The sequence below is a fragment of the Phascolarctos cinereus genome, unplaced genomic scaffold (genome assembly GCF_003287225.1).
Source record: "Phascolarctos cinereus isolate Bilbo 61053 unplaced genomic scaffold, phaCin_HiC Scaffold_726;HRSCAF=1367, whole genome shotgun sequence".
NCBI classification, from domain to species: domain Eukaryota; kingdom Metazoa; phylum Chordata; class Mammalia; order Diprotodontia; family Phascolarctidae; genus Phascolarctos; species Phascolarctos cinereus.
The window spans coordinates 15432201-15453087 of record NW_027556098.1 but is presented as its reverse complement, the minus strand read 5'-3'; positions in this window follow the sequence as shown (position 1 = coordinate 15453087).

The following is a 20887-nucleotide window of genomic DNA, read 5'->3' as shown; positions in this document are numbered from 1 at the left end:
ACAGCTAGTGAGTGTTATGTGTCTGAGGTGGGATTTGAACTCAGGTCCCTGATTTCAGGGCTGGTGCAGAGGGTATCTATTTTGCAAAAGCCCAACGGATTGCTTTTACAACTCTTACTGTTGGCTGGAATTACAAGGCTGCCCCCAATAATAAATCTATTCCTAAATGTTCTCAAGAATTGATGAAATATACGTTCTTGGGGGTGATGAGCATGCAATTTGTAACATAAACTTCATTCTTTTGGTCAGAGTTTCAGTACTCTTAACCTAGGGTACAGCAGCCCCTTTGGTTCATGTCAGAGGACATGAAAGGTGACACAAGAGATTTCCCCTGTGACCCTTCCAACATCTATACACATAGAGGGGTATATCAATAATGGTTTTATTTTCCCCATCGTATAAACCCCCACTTTCACCAAACAGCATGTTTACCCAGAGGACTGGAACTCTCTGTCCAATAGCTCCTTTAATTGTACTCTTTTTACTCATTGAAATAAGGTTTATCAACACGACTATTGAATTGTTAGTTGTTATGCTACCTGACCCCAATGGGGACATGAGAACAAGTACATAGATTGGGTGCACCATATGGCACATGAGGAACCATATTAGTTGTTGTATCTGTACATCTACGCCTCTCCATGGTCATGAAGGAGAACCCTGGAAAGTTGGACCACTGAGAGGCAATGATTCTTGTAACTTGCAGAGTTTTGTTAATGATACCAAGACTGTGCAGTGTTCTTTAATTAATGTTCTATTATACTTGCCATTTTATGTTCTCTTCCCTTATGCTGTTCATGTGGTTATACTGTTGGTGTGCTTTATGCTAGCAATTTACAAACGTCGTGGCAACCAAAGCCCTTGGATGTCTGTTACATCATCCCTCCAAGGAGCCCTGAACACATTGCAGAAAGAGTGGGCATGAAAATTGTATGGGCTAACCATATATCAAAAGTGTTATATTTGGAATCAAGATACGGTTACAATTCTGCTTCCTACACTTGCTACATATGTGATATAGATATGTGAGTGGCCATTTTCATTAACCAGAACCCTGTTTTGGATGCTATGATCCATCTCACATGTTGCCAATATATTTCTAATAGTAGAAATGAAGTTAAATGATGCATCAAGCTAGTGTTATCATTTTCACCACCACCACCATCATTGTAACTACTACTACTATTATGTTTTTACATATAGAAATTGCAAATGGAGTCTCAATTTGAGAGCAGTCCTAGTAACAGTCCTAAGGACTAGGAAATTGAAGTACCGCATAGTATACACTTGTGATGCAGCGGTTTTGAGGAAAGAGGCACACCAAGTAAGGTCAATCAGTGCAACATTTATTCACGAATTTACTTATAGGAGACCCCAACAATAACACTTTGACATATCACACAGCTTCCTTTAATAAAGAATTATCAAATTGATTTAATTTTGCTGTTATAATCAGTGAAATGTTATGTTCAGGAAGGCCTGAGCTCAAAGCCAGCCTCAGAAATTTGCTGTGTGACACTGGACAAACCACTACACCTTTGCTTGCTTCAGTTTCTTCATCTTTAAAATGGGATATATTATAGTATCTACCTCCCAGGATAATTGTGAAGATAAAATGAAATAGTATTTATAAAATACTTTGTAAACCTTAATATGGATGGGGAACTAGACTTGGAAACAGAAAAACCTAGATTCAAATCTTATTGCAGACATTAAATAGCTGGGTAGGTGGGAAGATGCTGGAGTAGAGGCAGCAACATGGTGAAACTCTCCAAGTATTCCCCTCCAAACAATTTTAAAATAACACTTCAAACTGAATTCTGGAGCATTAGAGTGAAGAAAAGATTAGGGTGAGACATTTTTCCAGCCCAAGATAAGTTAGCAGATTGGTGGAAGAGGTCTGTGACTTTGGGGTGAGGGCCAACCTGGAATTCAGAAGTGACAGCACCAGCAATGGGCCATGGAGGTGGCTGCAGCATTGATACCAGCTGCTATGGATGCTCTTAGCCCAAAGATGGTAAGGAGGTAAGACAACTGGAATTACAGGGGACTCTGAGCTAACACTGTGTTGAGGACCTGTTTCATTACTTATGTTCAGTTCTGAGTGACAGTTCCAGGGCATAGAGAAATGCTCATGGTGACACATGAAGAAAAGAATTATTGAAAAAGCAGAATTGGCCAAGTGGAAGAAGCGATACAAAAGCTCACTGAAGAAAATAATTGCTTAAGAAATAGAATTGTAAAGGTGGAAGCTAATGACTCATGAGACATCAAGAAGCAATAAAACAAAGTCAAAAGAATGAAAAAAAAAGTGAAATATCTCATCAGAAAAACAACTAACCCGGAAGATACAGAGAGATAATTTATGAATTATCAGACTATCTGAAAGCCATGATCAAAGAAAAAAGCCTACATACCAGATTTCAAGAAATTATAAAGGAAAACTACCCTGATATCTAAGAACCAAAGGGTAAAATAAATATCAAAAGAATCACCAATGACTTCCTGAGAATCCCAAATGAAAACTTCCAGGAATATTATAGCCAAATTCCACAGCTCCCAGATCAAGGCAAAAATATATCCAGCAGCAAGAAATAAACCACTCAAACATTGTGGAGCCACAGTCAGGAAAACACAAGAGTTAGCAGCTTTGATGTTAAAAGAGTGGAAGGCTCAGAATATGATATTTTAGAAAGTAAAGGAGCTAGTCTACAACCAAAAATAATCTATCCAGCAAAACTGAGTATATAAACCTTTGGGGGGGGAAATTGATATTCAATGAAATAGAGGACTTTGAAGCATTTCTAATGAAAAGAGCAGACCTGAATAGAAAATTTGACTTTCAAATATAAGACTCAAGAAAAATATGAAAGGATAAATATGAAAAACAGATCATAAGGGATTCAAAAGGTTATAATGTTTATATCCCTATACAGGAAAATGATACCTATAATCCTAAGAACTTTACAATTATTAGGGCAGTTTGAAGATATGCAGAGGGAATGGGTATGAGCCAATTATGTTGGGATGATCTGAAAAAATAAATGAAAGGGTGAGAAAGAGGGAGGCCCTGGGGAAGGGGAAAGAGGAATGATTAAAATTAGCTCAAATAAAAGAGACGTACAAGGAAGATCTTTTACAGTGGAGGGGGAAATCAGGGAGTGGACAATGCTTGAATGTCACTCTTACCTAAATTGGTTCAAAAATTGAAGAACACACACACACACACACACACACACACACACACACACACACACTGTTGGGTATAGCAAGCTAACTTACCACACAAGGAAGTAGGAAGAGAAGGGGATAAGAACAAAGAGAAGGGGTAATAAAAGGGAGAGGTATATAAAAGGAGGCACTACTCAAAAACAAAACAAACTTTTGAGAAGGGGCAGGGTAAAAGGGAGAGAGAAGGACAAGCAGAACAAAATAGGATTGAGGGAAATGCACACTTATTTATCAGAAATATGAATGTGAATGGGATGAACTCACTCATAAAACATAGACAGATAGAATGGCTTATAAACCAGAACCAAACAATATGTTGTTTACACCAGACACACTTGAAACAGAAAGACACATATAAAATTAAAATAAGGGGCTGGAGCAGAATTTATTATGCTTCAACTGAAGCAAAAAAGGCAGGGGTAGCAATCATGATCTCAGATAAATCAAAAGGAAAAAAATAGACCTAATTAAAAGTGATAATCACTGAAACTACATTTTGCTAAAAAGGTACCATAGAAAATAAAATAATATAAAAAATTACAGTAAACTTCTATGATAAAAGTTTCCTTTCTCAAATATATGGGGAACTGAGCCAAATTTATAAAAATAAGAGCCATTCCCCAATTGATAAATGGTCAAAGGATATGAACAGACAGCTTGCAGAAGAAGAAATCAAATTTATCTATAGCTATACGGGAAAAAAATGTTCTAAATCATTATCAATTAGAAAAATGCAAATTAAAACAACTCTGAAGTACCATTTTATACTATCAGAAATGACAAATGCTAGAGGAGATATGGGAAAATAAGTATAATAATATACTTTTGGCAAAGTTGTGAGCTGGTCCAATCATTCTGGAAAACAATTTGGAACTATTCCGAAAAGGGTATAAACTGTGGATACCCTTTGACCCAGCAATAGCACTACTAGGTCTATACTCCAAAGAGATCAAAGAAAAATGAAAAGTACTTATATATAAACAAAAATATTTATCATAGCTCTATTTGTGGTGGCAAAGGGTTGGAAACTGAGGGGATGCCCATCAATTAGAGAGTGACTGAACAAGTTGTGGTATATGATTGTGATGGAATACTATTGTGCTATAAGAAATGACAAGGGGGGTTTGTTTCAGGAAAAAATAAACATGGCAAGACCTATGTAAACTGATGCAAAATGTAGTACAGAACCAGGAGATCATTGTACATAGTAACTCCAATATTGTTATGATGATCAACTGTGAAAGACTTAGCTATTCTGATCAATACAATGATCAAAGACACCTCCAAAAGAAAATGCTATCCACCTCTGTAGAAAGAACTGATGAACTGAAGCATAATTTTCTAACTTTATTTTTTTTTTTGGCTTTTTTGTGACATGACTAATTTGAAAATATATTTTGCATGATTTTACACTTATAATTGACATTCTATTGCTTGCCTTCTCAGCAGGTAAGGGAAGAAGAGGAGTTGACAGTCTAAGTAAAATAATAATAATAATAATAATAATAATAATAATAATAATAATAATTTTAAAAATAAATAAATAATAAATTTTATTTTAAAAATAGACTCTGAATAGCTGTGTGATCCTAGGAAAGACACTTATCCTCTCTGTACCTCAACTTCTTCATACATAAGAAGAGAGGTTAGATTTAATGACTTCCAACATCCTTACAGCTCTAAATCTATGATCCCAATCATCTCTCCAGCACGCAATCTCTCTATGACTTAGTAGATGCCCTTTAAGAGTGGCAATACTTGAAAAAGTCATTACTCCATGACCAAACTAATAGTACTCAGATGTTAGACAAATAGTCATTAATTGGCCTGATTCACAAAGACCTTTCAGCCTAATAGGGCTTACTTGATGTGTTTAACTTACACAGCTTTGGAGAATCTAGATTCACCCACACAGCGTGTGACATCCAAGTTATAATTCAGAAGACAGTTTTCACATACCATGTTTATGTTCATTTGTTTTTAAAGTAGATCATATAGCTATTGATGCACAGTAGCACTGCATGTTTAAAAAAGGGAAAAGTTTGTGGGAAATTTATGATCATGAAGGATAAATCATGGTGTAAATAGAACTCTTGTATAGAAATAAAAAGAAAGATAAAGAGAAGCAATATCAATTAAGCAGTGCATGGCCATTTGGAAGAAACTGTTCATTAGTTCCTGATGCAGATCAGTGAACAGACATGAATGCAGCATGTTGTTTTGATGGGGTATGTGAACTCTCTGGCTATCTTATGGAAAATATCTTTCAGTTCGAAGGTACTTCAATAATTCAATGGATCCCTAAACATGCCATCCAATTTCATAAATAGTAACACACTCAGGTCTTTCTACTTTGTGTCATTTCCCCCCACATCTTCCAATAAATCTTCCAAATAAGATCTACTCAATATGTTATGTACCTTCCTCGTGTCTTTTTTATATTCTATGAGCATCTGTGTAGTAGCACCCAGGTTAACTAATTATGATTCTGCCAGCTCACGCTCATTATAATCACCCCACTTGCTTGTCCAAATATACATTTATTGGGTGATAATTTTTTGTTTCACATTTTGCCCATTAGCCATTAGTGGCATTATACTGTGGTCTACTTTTTTGACCTTTATTTGATCAGATATTTAATTCTTTAGAAATTGTGGTATTACCTATGATTCTTTCAGATATGGGTTTTATATCAGGGAGTAGCTTAGGGTCATTGAAAGTGTTGTGGAATTTCTCAAATGTAAATCTATTTGTTCTCTTTCTTCAATTCAATTCTGGGTCCATTTCATTTTCCATCTGCTGTTTCTATTTAGGTTGCATGTGCTATTGGACAAACTCTGTGTATTGTCCACTCAGCTTAACACAGAGCCTGGCATATAGTAAGTTTTTAATAAATGCTAGTTGACTGACTGCCCATCCAAATGCATGGCATAGTCTCAACAACAGGCATTCTCCATCTGTTCAGTTCTCCTTTTGTGGATTGTTAAGAATGGTAGTGTATTCATTGGGAAGACCTTATATTACTCTGAAGTTTAATGTAAAATGAAAACAGGAATATCTGAAGGACCCCACCATCTGCAAGAAATTATTTTTTTCTATCTGGAATCTGTGCAAGACATCCTGCATACTATGACAGGGACCTTTGAAGAACATACCTCTGTCTGTTTTTGACTCATCTGATCAGAGGATCATTGAACAAAGTTGTCTCTGGAGTTGCATCTATTAAGGGATCTTCTCTGTTTTTACATATGCTTGGGAAACACATTGTAGAATAACAGCCATCAAAGGTGCATTTTGCTTTATTGAGCCAAATGCCTTTTAAAAAATCAACAAACACTAAGTACAAAATAGTCTTAAATGCATCTACCCACTGATGTTTAAAATCATTGTGGAAACATGCTTGTTCCCTTCTTATATTTTCATCAAGGATATACTCAATATATCAGTCTTATCAAAATTTCTTGTAGTTCAGGAAGTGGATAAATAGGTTAGTAATCTGTGGCATTCTTTCAATTGCCTTTTCCGCGTAATATCATCCATTATTTTCAAAGCATTTTATATTTTTGCTTCTTTTAGATGTCTTAAGAATCTCTCAGCTCAGTAATAAATTGTGTAATCACCAATATGGATTTATTCTGTGTGTTCTTTGACCTAACTGCATTCTCCAATGTTATCTTATTGAAGGCTATTTCTATTTTCTCATGTATTATGACCAGAGTATAAGAATTCAAATGTGTTCTGTCATCCATATTGAAAAAAAATGGATCATTTTAGAAGTGCTGAAAAATTACTCCCGTTTTTTCTATTTGCCTTCTTTCCATTTAATCTATAAATCCTTTTGGGGAGTGAATTATGATTTGCTGGAGCCAATTCAAACCATCCGATGAGAGCTAATTTTAATTTTTCAATGTAAGTTTTTATACCTCAAAAATTGTGAATGGCTACAAATCAAGGCTTAATTTATTGTTTTGTGATTGTCTAGACTTAAGAAAATGTTACTATTGCAGAATAAACTTTGCATTTTATTCTTTTTATTTCTTCTCACTGATATTAATTTTGATCTTTTCTTGATCTATTGATTTGTCTGACTGCACATAGACCTCTGATTTAGGACTGATCATTACATTCATTCTTGTGCCTTATGATAAAAGGATTTTAATTTTTTTTGTAATGTTGTTTGATATCCACCAAATCCAATGCCTTCCAACCCTTTCTTGAAAATATTAATAATAGGTATGAAGCTTATTGGGCAGCTAGGAGGTACATTGGATAGAGCACTGGGCTTGGAATCAGGAATACTCATCTTCATGAGTTCAAATATGGCCTCAGATGCTTACTAGCTGTGTGACCCTGGGCAAGTCATTTAAGTCTGTTTGCCTCAGCCCCTCATCTGTAAAATGAGCTGGAGAAGGAAATAACAAACCACTCCAGTATCTTTGCCAAGTAAACCCCAAAAAGGAGTCTCACAAAGAGTTGGATATGACTGGAATGACCCCACAACAATGAAATGAGGTTTAACATTAGTCTATAAGCCTTTGGTATCATTAATTTCTTAATCCTGGATTACATTTTCCTACACATAGTCTGTTTTTCTTTTGCCTACTGTGACATTGAAGTCATCCTTAATGATAAAGTTTGATTTAATTCAGAGGATGCTGTCAAGTCCTTTGTAGAATTCCTTTACCTTTTTCTCCTCTACACTAGATGGTGGCACACAATTGGCAATAGTTTTCATGGTAGTCTTTTTGCTTATGCTCACCAGGAGCACTGAAAAAATAGCTAACCTAGCATCTCATGAAATAATGTTTCTTTTTGTCTTTGGGAACATGATGAAATCAATTCTACCAACTTCTTTATTTGCCTAAGAAGTTATGAGATATCCTTTCATTCAGCTACAACTTCCATGTGCATTCAGGTTTCATTTATAGCAAGAATTCCAATTTTTTCAGCTCCTTCAGTAATATATGAATCTATTGGTCACTGAATAGGAATTTAGCACTTAGAATGCAAACCAACAATTTAATGTCTATATGTGGTATAAACACTGCAAATATTTCCATACTCTGCCCTTTTTTATATGTCTACAGCTAGCTATTGAAGTAGAAGGCAACTGAACAGAAAGGTTCAAAAGATAGGAGTGAAGGCATGTATCTTAATACAAATAGAAAATGGACCTTTAAAATAGTGGTAAGAAGAGCAAAATCCAGAAGGAACTTAATGTCAATTCTAACTTCAGTAAAAAGGGCATTTTATCCATGTTAGGATCATGAATATGTCCATAACATATCTTGCTGCCTTCATTCTCCATTCTTAGAATCCCTTGTTTCATTAAAAGATCACCTCATGTGCCTGTGAGCTCCCAAGAGAAGCTTTTTCTGACCTTCCTAGCTGGCTTCTTCTTCAAGTCAGTATATATGTACTTACCTGATTTTAAGTTGGATCCACTCAGTAGAACACAAACTATTTGAGTCAGGCATTTTTTTTTTGGTCTTTGCATTCTCATCCCTAGGATATAGCACAATATCTTAGGGATTTGATAAAAACGCGTTAGATTGGATTTGAATTGAAACTCTAGATAAATTATTAGATTCCAAGAAACTTCCTAGTTGCATGAAATGAGTTTAGGACAACAGGTCTGGATAAATTAAATCTCAAGACACTGAAAAAACTTGAAGATGTCAATGTTCAACCATTGATGTAGACACGTTAGTGGAAAAGGGCAGTTTCAGAAAGAACCTAGGAAGACTTGTAAAAAGTGATGAAGAGTGAGAGCAGAACCAAGGTAATAATTTATACATTAGCCACATTTAGAAAGACATATCACTCTGAAAGACTTAAAAACTCTGATCAACACAATGAGCACAGTTCTAAAAGACTAATGATGAAGTGTGCTTGATGGAAAGGATTGACATAAGGTGCAGAATAAGGTGCACATTTTTGGACACAATCAACACAGAGATTTGTTTTGCTTGACTACATATATTTGTTACAAGGATATTTTTTCTTTTTTTTCATTTGATAGGGAGAGGCAAAAAGGAATGAGAAAAAAATTCTTGCTAATGTAAAAATAATGTGTTTTTTTTTTTAAGGCACTGATCTTAATACAGAAAGACTTGGGTTAGAATCTCCACCCAGTTGTGTGACTCTGGACAAGTTATATAATCTCTCTGAGTCTCTAAATTCTTTTATCTATTGGGATCATAATATTTGCAATATATATTTCACAGTGTTTTTGTAAGGAAAAAAGTTCATAGTTTTAAAGGACTGTATTTGTAAGTTATCTTTTCAGAATTATGGAAAACCTGAGAAATGCTAAAGATAAAAGGACAAATGTCTCAGTTCTTAGAGGGTGGAGGTGTCTTCTCAGAATTAGTGATTTTTAGTTTAATTCTTAGAAAAAAATAATGGGCTGTATTATTAAAGGGCTGGTTGGTAAGCACCTAGGAAAAGAAGTGCTGATAATTATGAGTCAGCTTGGATTCACCAGTAATAAGTCATGCCAATCTAGGCTCATTTCTTTCTTTAACAGGGTTACCTTCACTGGTAGATCAGAGGAATACCAAAGTCATATACTTGTTATCATCACAAAGGCATTTGGCAGTCTTTCACAATTTCCTTATTAATAAGATAGAAAGAAGTGGGACATATGGTAGAATGGTTAATTGGATTTGCAACCGGATTAATGAACTGACTAAATGAGTGTTTATTAATGTGTCAGGCCCATCTAAGGAAAATTTTCTAGTGGACTGCACGCAAGGCTTGATCATTGATCTTATTAACATTTTAATCAATGGCTTGGAGGATAGTATAGAGAAATCACAAGTCTGGACCAAAATTAAAGGCAAGATATTCCTAATGAAGAGAGCGATCCAAAAACAGTATCAGTGGTCTGCCTTGAAAGGTAATGAATTCTCTAACACTGGAGCCCTTCAGTGTGCCAGCAGACACTATAATAGCAGGAGGAAAATTACTGAGTGGATCCCTGAGAACAAGATAGTGGGTAAGGCTCTGTATCTTGCCAAAGTATGAAGGCTGGAGAGGGAGGGGGTACTGGATGAGCATATTAGGGATTAGCATTCTCTGCTGTTAACTGAAAAAGCTGTTACCTTGTTAGGCTTGCTTTGGAGACAAATAGAATTGTTCTATCTCTGACATATAAGTCTTCTTTTAAGGAGCTTTTAATAGTGAAGACTGAAGAAAATGTCTACTCCTCCATCTTATTTGTTGCATGACCTGGAAGTTCCTCAAAGCTATGGTTTTTCCAAAGGAATTTCCTTCATCAAAAGGTGAATTTTTATGTAGGAAAAGTATATGTGAGGAAAGAATCTTCCCTGAGGCCAGAATGATGACAAAACAATGAGTTTCTTCCTTTAATATGTGGACCAGTGGTACTGTTCCAAAATGTCTTTACAGTTTTCGAAATAGATCAGACTAAGAAACTTGGGGATATTTTTGCTGCTTTGGTTTGGGGTTTGATTTTCAACATTACTGAAACTTCACATAGAACAGGGACTGATTTGAACTGAAAATTTCTGACAGCAAGGGAACTTAAAGATAAATGCTAATGTTAACTGTTTGGGTCTATAACATTTCTTCACAAGGTTATCTGCACTCCCTCATCTAGTGACCATGTAGAGTTTGAATGACTTCATTAGCATACATGAGACTAATTTGTCACTTTAAGTGTGACAAATATAAAAACAGTCATTTTTTTAAAATGAAGATTAAAGTGTACTGCCCAGTAGAGGTGGGAAAACATGTGGCCTTGCTTATCATTCACTCCTAACTTATGGTTTCTAAATTTAAAACCAAGTCATAGCACCATCACATTCTGTTTATGGTGGCAAAACACGATTTCTAAGTTTACCTTGGCTAAGGGACCTGCTATTCTTCTCTTTCCAAGTTTTTTTCCTTAAGTAAACAACTCTTCTGAGTCTTTTTTTAGCCTAGTAACCTAAAAGGATTTCTGGAAGAGATTTACCTATTGGAGATAGAATGAACAGATAGAATTTGTTACCAAGTTCTTCCAGTTTGGGCTCTAATACTTCTCTTCTATAATTCTTCCTATTTTCACAGCCACTACCATAGCTCAGAATCTAATCACTTCATTTTTGTAATTCTGTGGCAGTTTCTTAGCAACTGTCCCAGCCTCTGACTTCAGCCTTCTGAATAATACCTTTAAAGTCCACTTTGATCCTAGGGGTACTATAGCATAATGGGTGAAAGCTCCAGCTATGGAGTTACCTGGGTACTACTATACTAGAATATAAAGTATATATGTATGTGTGTGTGTGTATGTGTATATATATATATGCATATATATATATATATGCATATATATATATATGCATATATATATGTATATATATATGTCTGTGAGTGTGTGTGTGTACATATACACTCACAATATATACATATATGCATATGCACATATATGCATATATGTGTGTGTGTGTGTATACACACACACACACACTTTATATTCTAGTATAGTAGTACCCAGGTAACTTCATAGCTGGAGCTTTCACCCATTATACTATAGTACCTCTAGGATCAATATACATATACACACTATATATACATATATACATATACATATGTAATAACCTATATGTATATAACTACACTAGAATATGAAGTACTTGAAAGTAGAAACTGTTTTTTGTTAGTTTGTTTTCTGTTTTTGACCTCCCTCTCCCCGCATCTGGCACAGGGCTTTACATTGATCTCGACCTGTAAATTGAATGGTATAGGGGAGTCTTTGGTGAGGAATCACCCTTTACTAAAGTACTTTTCTGCAATAATCTTAGAAACATTTCCTTGCACACAGCAGGCACTTAATCAGTATTTGCTCAAAGGACCATAGCATCATCATTAGTACTGAAAGGGACCTTAGCTTCCTTGCTGTTCCTCATCCAAGACACTCTACCCCTGACACAGATCATTTTCACTGGCTGTCTTCCATGCCTCTAATTCTCTCATCTCCATTTCTTATCTTCCTTGGCTTCCTTCATGTCCAAACTAAAATTCCACATTCTTCAAGAAATATTTTCTGACCTTCCTTAATGCTGGGACCTTCCCTCTCTAATTACCTCCAATTGATTCAGTATATATATATATATATATTGTTTGTACATAGTTGTTCTGATGCTGTCTCTCCACACCCCATTAGATTGGGAGCTCTTTGAAATCAGGGACTGATTTTTTTTTTTTTGCTTTCCTAATGATTGGTGCTTCATAAATACTTCTTGACTTGACTAGAAGTTGTATTGACTTAAACTGAAATCCCACTGTCATTTACTATCCATGTGACCTTGGTCTGCCTCACTGCTTACTTGCCCCTGTGACAGACTACTGGCTGTTGTATTAGGACTATCTGGTCCCAAAGTTGTTCTCTTTATCCATCAAATAAGCTATCATCCCTCTTAATGCCAGATGCTCTGCCTTTAAAAATAGTGGGCTTTACACTGTGCAGTGTTCTCTCCCAAAGACATCTTAGGTCTTTATTTGTTTTTGTAGTTAACGCTCAGAAACTGTCAAATAAGTTGACGTGTGATTTTAGATTCCTTGTATGAATGGGTAGAGCATGATTTAGTACTGAAAGGATCCTCAGCTTCTTGATGTATCAGGTTTATATATGAGATGAGTTTTGGTTGGGATTTTGAAGGGGGATATGAGAGTAACTACTAAAAATAAAGCATAGAGAAACCCTAAAATTCCTCAAATTAGTATGGTGGAGATTGTCATAATAATTACAGGTGACATTTTTATAGCTCCTTAATTTTTTTAAGTTCTTTACATATATAATATTTAAATTCCACTTGGATCCTAGGAGGTATCAGTGTAGCAGGTAAAAGCACAAGCTATGGAGTTAGAATACTTGGGTTAGTAAGAAAGTTTGCTCTTGTAGCTTTATCATGGATTATGTAAGGATAAAGATTTAGATTTTAGAGAAAGTCCATTAAAAGCAGTCTTACCAACAGCCTCATTTCTGTGTCTCAGATGGTCACTGGCCAGTTCTGCCCCTGACCCCTCAATGCCTGACAGCTCTCAGCTTAATCCTTAATGCCACATTGTTCTTATTGGTCAGTCATTTTTCAGTTGTACCCAACTCTTCTTGACCCCGTCTGTGCTGACCATAGTTCAAGGGAGCAAAATCATTCAATTCTATCATAAAGTCTCTTTCTATTCATTTATCAATCATATATAGCCAAATAAAGATATACAAATTCATTAAAGACACTCCTACTATACACTTAACAAATGTAAATAAAGATCATTTCCAATATAGATACACCTTTAAAAGTCTCCTTGATGGGAGTAAAATTGAAAAACACATAAATTAGTTTGGTTGGATTGAATTTCATAGTTCCTTTGGAGGATCATGTGTTTCTACTGGTGGGTTTGCATCACTCTGAATCTATCCTGTGCCCAGAGCTGGCTTGTAAGTTCTCCCTCTTCTGAACCTATAGAGCATTTAACATGGACGCCATTCACTAGGTATTTATATACCACCCAATAGTGTCAGTTATCTTTCCATGTTCATACCTGCTGTATTGCCCTCAATGGATGGTTGTTGTTGTTCAGTTGTTTCTGTCATGTCCAAATCTCCAGAATCCCATTTTGGGGTTTTCTTGGCAAAGGTGTTGGAGTTGTTTGCTACTTCCTTCTCCAGCTCATTTTACAGATGAGGAAACTGAGGCAAACAGGGTTAAGTTACTTGTCCAGGGTCACACAGCTAGTAAGTATCTGAGGCCAGATTTGTCAGGAAGATGAGTCTTCATGACTCTAAGTCTGTCACTCTATCCACTGTGCTACCTATCTGCCTTCATGGTTAAAAACATGATAATAAGGACCTCTAAAAGCAAAGACAATTTATTATGCTTCTTTTTATTCCCCACTGTATCTGGCATGGTCCCTTCTATAAGAAAAACCTTAAATAAATGTTTGTTTACTGTTTCAAATAGAATAGGAGATGGTAACACCCTAAACCCTTTCTGTCATTCATAGCTTAGTATTGTGAAGATGGAGGCAGCTAGGTGACAAAGGGAACAGGGTGCCAGGCATAGAGTCAGGAAGACTTATCTTTGTGAGTTCAAATCTAGCCTCAGACACTTACTAAATGTGTGACCGTGGGCAAGTCACTTAACCTCGTTTGCCTAAGTTTCCTCATCAATAAAATGAGCTGGAGAAGAACACAAGGCACTCCATTATCTTTGTCAAGAAAACCTCAAATGGAGTCACAGAGTTGGACAAGACTGAAAATCAAGTGAGCAAAATTGTGAAGATGTGAATCAGGGCTTTTCTGAGGTAAAGGTTTTGATGAAGGAAATATTGGTGGTAGAGCAATGCCATTAAGTACCTGCTTGGAAGGCTGGTACTCCACTAAGGGAGAATAAGAATTTACAAAACGGAAAAAGGAGACAGAAAATACTTAAGCTAAATTTCATTACTTCTTAATTTTGCCCTGAGTTGGCATACCCATTTCTAACTAATTCTAGTGTTTGGTTTCTGCTTCATTGTATGAGTTTATCTGATGCAAGGTACAAAACCTTATTTCCAGGCAGAGAATAATACAATTCTTCAAAAGACTGTCTGGTTTTATTTATGGGTTCTGTATAGAGATTAATTTTATTCACGGTGAGACATCTCTCTTCAGGGCTGTTTTTGGTTATAGGTTACTTGCTCAGAACAGAAGTTAGCTCTGATTCCCAGATCCCTATAATTAATCAAAATTGTCATTCTGAAATTTCACATATTGCTTACATGTTGTTTGGAAATATCCTGGGTAGGTGAGAAAATTGCTTCCCTCTAATCTTCTTTCTGGTGGAGTATCATCAGTAGAATACACTAGTCTTGATGCAGTTAACCTTGTCATGAATTGGCTTGTTCAGTTCATATTTCTTGGCAATTTGATTTGTCTTTTTTCTCTTTTGTTCACTGGAATGTGTGTGTGTGTGTGTGTGTGTGTGTGTGTGTGTGTGTGTGTGTGTGCAAAAAGTCCTCCTAGCCGTTGAGCAGACTTCCTATGGATGCTCTTCTCTTGAAGAGTCAGGGTATAAAATTTTCAAAGATGTGTAATTTGGCACTCAGGGGATTGATAGGAAGGTGGTACTCATTTTCTCATGAGAGAAAAAGTTTCACATCATTGGTCACCAGTAACTCTGAATTTGAAGAAAAAAATTCCTGTGAATATCATAAGCTGAGTCCTCAGGGAGGTACAAAAGGTAAATTGAGAGGAGAGGAAAATGTGAATCATTTCCTAAAATTTTCATTAGAGATGTGATTAAATATTACTAGAGGTTAATTAGTTCCCTTCCCCTCGATGATGTTTTTAGAGAGAGTATACACCTCTTCCCTTCACCAATGCTAGGAAAGACCAAGGCTACAGCTCTAAGAATTTTCTATGAAACCTGGAGTGGGCATCTAATCCATTCCTAAATCTTCATGCTGAACATCTAAGTGTTTCTGTACTTTTCCACATTTTAAAAGAGCCTCTATGGGATATGATTTAATAATCTCCTTCAGCAATACATTCTAGTTTCTAAGAACCCCCATTCTCAGGAAACATTCCTTAGATTTAACATAAATGCCTCCTGCTACAATTTCAGATAGTTTCCTTTTTTTCCCCTGCAAGTAGATTCAAAGAATGAATCTCCATAATTTTTTGTGTAATAAATCTTCATATTTCCTTTTTTGAAGACTGCCAAGCTATTCTTTGCCTTTCTTGAATGTGGACTAAATAGTCCCTTTTCTTTTAATGTCTTTGTTTCTTCTATTTTTCTTTTTTTTTTAACATGATGTGGTACCATTTCCACTGTTACAGTTTAATCAATTGTTTAATTGGCTTGCGATAATAATGGTAATGTTTAATTTATTTTTAGTAATATCTTTTGTTTTTATATTGCCAAATTTGCCTCTTCTTCACTTCTACAAAGTCATCCCATATTACAAAAAAATTATTAAAAGAAAAAGAGGGAGAAAAGAAAAAAATTAGTAAAACTACCCAGTACATATAAAAAATGCTAATATGTACAATGTTCCACACCGACAGGCCTTTGCCACCTCTCCAAAGGAATGGGGTGAGGTGCCTTTATACCTCTCTTCTTTGGGGCCAAACTTATTCTTCGTAATTTTGCAACATTCAATTTATTTGTTTTTCAGTTGTTCCTTTCATTTACATTTTGTAATTATTGGATTGTGGTTTTTTTTTATTTTGCCTGTTTACTTCACTTTGCATCACTTCATTTGTTTCTTTTTCTTGCCTCTCTATTACCATTGTATTTATTGTTTTTTACTATATAGAAATATTTCATTACATTCACATACCACAATTTCTTCAGTCATTCTCAGTTGATGGGCACCTACCTTGTTTTCAATTTTTTTGCTACCATAAAAGTACTACTTAAATACTTTGGTGTACATGGGTACATTTTTTTTTAAATCTGTGACCTCCTTAGAGTATAAGCCTAGAAATAGAATCTCTGAATCAAAGTGTATGGACATTTCAGACATTTTGTTTATTCAATTCCAAATTGCTTTCCTCAGACCAGTAGATTTACTAAGCTATCCCATTTTTGTGTCTTTTGTTAGTCTGAATTGTTTATGCAAGAGTCAGGTGACCTTCTGTGGCATGGGAGGAGTGCCTTTGTCAGGCCTGATGGCATGTCTCTTTATTTCTTCCCTAATGGGTTACATATGGAGAAGCAGCCAGCGTAACTATAGTTTCTTTCTCAGTGTTTCTTTACCAGGTATCCATAGCCTTTTTAGCACCCATATTTCTGTTCCCAAATGATAAAGGATAGTTTTCCAGTAAGTTCTGAGTCTGTGATGAGTAATCTTTATCAAACTCAATTATAGCTGCATTCTTAATAAAGGGTTGATATTGAGACTCTGCCCCGTAAGTCCAAGAGTCTGTTTTGAGAGTCCACAGGTAATGTCTCACCCCACTCCCATGGCAGAATCAGGAACACTAAGGGATCAGTTGGTGACTATTGGAATTCCCCACTGAATAAGTCATAGCAAGAAATGTGAATTAGAGAAAATCCTAGAAGATTGGTGGACTGGAAAGTGTGCTACACTTGGAGTCACTAGACCAGAGATCAAATCCAGCTCTGACATTTACTGGGCATAAAGTATAGAATGTTGGACTTAGAACTGGGAAAACCTAAGTTCAAATCTGATCTCAGCTAATTCCTAGCTATGTGACCCTGGGTAAGTCACTTGACCTAAATCTACTTTAGTTTCCTGATCTGTAAAACAGGGATAATAATAACCCAGGGTTACTGATGATAAAATGAGAGATAATATTTTTAAGTCATTTGCAAACCTTAAAGCACTATACAAGTTTTAGCTGTTTCTACTACTATAACATCTACTCTACTACTGCTACTACTACTACTACTACTACTTGTTCAATTTTTGGGTAAGGTCCTTAAACTCTCTGGGCCTCAGTTCTCACAAGTGTAAAATGATGGGACTGGACTAAATGATCTCCCATGTCTCTTCTAGCTCTAGAGTTTTGAGTCTGTGAGAGAACACCGTCTAACAACATATGCTCTATTTATCCTAATTGATATAATGCATAATTACTCCAAGTACCATATGTCAAGGAGTTGTACAGTCCCATAGGTCTTCTTCTCCTATTCAGTATTTTAAGTGTTTTCTTCAAGTATTATCTTTTGCTCAGTATTTTCAGGGGTAAAAAGATAAAAAGTGCATGTTATATAATATTTGACCTACCTTACTCTATACCAGCCAGCTGATCACTGGCATTATAAAAGTAAGTCAAATCATTATTTATACAAATTTTATATTTTTAAAAATTATATAAAGTCTATAGCAATATTTAATGACAAGAAAACACGTAAGCATAATCCAAGAAGAAGCAATTGGTAATTGTAAAACAATTTGGGTTAACTTTTTGTCTAACATATTTGTCTTATAAAATTAAGTATATTAACATATATGTAAATTTAGTTTAGAAATAGGTTGGTTCCTTAAAAATTGTCAGATTGGTCAGTCATACATCCAGAGAAAGCCTGAATTAAAAAAAAAACTATTTTAATAATAATTTTAACAATAATTCAATGCATTTTTAAATAATTTATCATTGACTGTTAAATATCAGTACAACCAATTAAACTTGCTTTAAAACTATTTACATTTAAATGAATATTTTCCATTGTACAATGTATCAGTTGCTTTCTCTAAGTCCCCATCAGGTTTCTTTCTTTGTCTATTCTTTCCCGTTCGTTTTTCCTTCTACATACAGAGAATATGGGGAAGGGGAGAGTAAGTGGACATCTAATTTTATTGATAGAGGGCAACACCAGATGAGAAAGCTCCTTCTCCCCAGGCAGAACTGATCTACTATGTAGCATATCATGTCAGAAAGCTGCCTAGAACAGTGAAAGGTTAAGCGCTCAGAGTCACACTGACAATATGTATCATATCCATGGCTTGAACTCAGGTCATCCTGCTAGCTCTCTATCTACCATGAAATCACCCATTTCCCAACTGCTATACTTTTTTAATGGACTGACATACTTTACTGTCAACTCATCTTGAATGTGCAGTCCACTAAAATCCACAGAACTTTTTCAAACAAACTTGTATCTAACTGAGCTTACTTTACCCTCTGCTTGGAAAGTTCATTTTTTTTTTATTAAACATATTTTCAGATTAGTGATGTTGTAAGTAAAAATTAGAACCAACAGGAAGAATCACCAGAGACAGGAAACAAAACTCAACAGAAGAGAAAAAATAGCAAATAGTATGCTTCAATCTGCATTCAAATTCCATAGTTCTTTCTCTGGATGTGAATAGCATTTTCCTTCACAAGGCCTCTAGAGATGTCTTAGATGCTTGTATTGCCGGGAATGGTTAAGTTTATCAATATTAGTCATCATACAATGTGACTGTTATTGTGTACAATGTTCTCTTGGTTCTGCTCACTTCACTCAGCATCAGACTATACAAGTCTTTCTAGGCTTTTCTGAAGTCAGCCTGTTCATATTTCCTATAGCACAATAGTATTCCATTACATTCACATACCACAACTTGCTCAGCCATTCCCCAATTCATAGGCATCCTCTCAATTTCCAATTCTTTGCCACCAGAAAAAAGAGTTGGGTCCTTTTCCCATGTGTATGATCTCTTTGGGATATATCCCTAGAAGTGCTATTTTTTTTAACCCAAATGTGGGACTTTTCATTTGCCAAGTTGAAAAGGGATTCCTTGGGGCAGGTAGGTGGCACATTGGATAGAGCACCGACCCTGAAGTCAGGAGGACCTGAGTTCAAATCCAGCCTCAGACCAAACACTTGACACTTCCTATCTGTGTGATCCTGGGCAAGTCACTTAATCCCAATTGCCTTAAAAAAAAAAAAAGAAAGAAAAGGGATCCCTTATGGGTAGTGAGGCCTTCTGAATACTCATGTTTGGAGCATCAGTTACATCATGCTCATTGCATCGTGTCCTAATGTCTTAACACATAACAGTCCTTTGATTTCTTTGATTAGTTTTTCAATATCATTTAATTATTTATTCATCTCTTTTGTTTTACTGAATCTTTCCTCTTTTAACTCCATGATCATTATATTATTGAATTTAATGTATTTTTGTTTCTTCCATTGAATTTATCAATATTTCAAACAAAGAAAGGTCATCCCTCAGGTTTATAACATATGTACTACATCTTGAAAGCTTTAAAATGCCCTATGTTAGCTATTTTATTACAGATTGTCTTTAATATATCAAAACTTTTAAAAAAGATATTACCTTTCACCGTCTCTTTATACATCCCTTCTCTCCTTGGACACAGCTGTCATTCCAGCACAGGCCCTTATAGCTGGGCTATTACAATAGCCTTCTGGTTGGTATCCCTGACTTAAGTGTCTCCTCACTCCAGTCCATCCTCTATGCAGCTGCCAAAGTGGTCCTCCTAAAGTGTAGGTCTTGTCATGTCACTGCCTCACTCAATAAATTCTAGTTGCTACCTATTACCTTTAGAAGGAAATAGAAATCCATTTTGACTTTTAAAGTCATTCACAGCCTCGTTCCATCCTCCCTTTCCAGTATTATCGTATTTTACTTCCCTCCATTTATTCTACGGTCCAGTGACATTGGACTTCTTCTTATTCCTCAGAAACAACATTCCATTTCTAGACTGCGACTTTTCACTTGATGTCTCTTGTTCCTGTCATATTCTTCTTCCTCATTTCTGCCTCTTGGTCTGTTGGCTTCCTTTAAAACTCAGCTCAGCTCTCACTTTCTGCAAGGGGCCTTTCCTGGTCCCACATTGTTAGTGCCTTCCCTTTAAGATAGTCTCCAATTAAATCCATACATATCTTGAATGTACACAGCTGTATGATACTGTCTTCCTCATTAAAATAAACTGATTTTTGCCTTTCTTTGTATTCTCAGCACTTAGTACAGTGCCTCACACATAGTAAGCACTTAATAAATGCTTGCCAACTGATTGACTCCTTTGATCCCATTGATCTTATGCTTTTTTACATTTCACTACAATATAGCTCATTTAGGTCCACTGCTGGCCTCAGAAGAGAAACAAAGAGGGTGAGTTTGTTCCAGAGGAACTTAGATCTTTGTAATTGTTATTCTTTATAGTGTGGGCCATTTTTACATGGCTCAC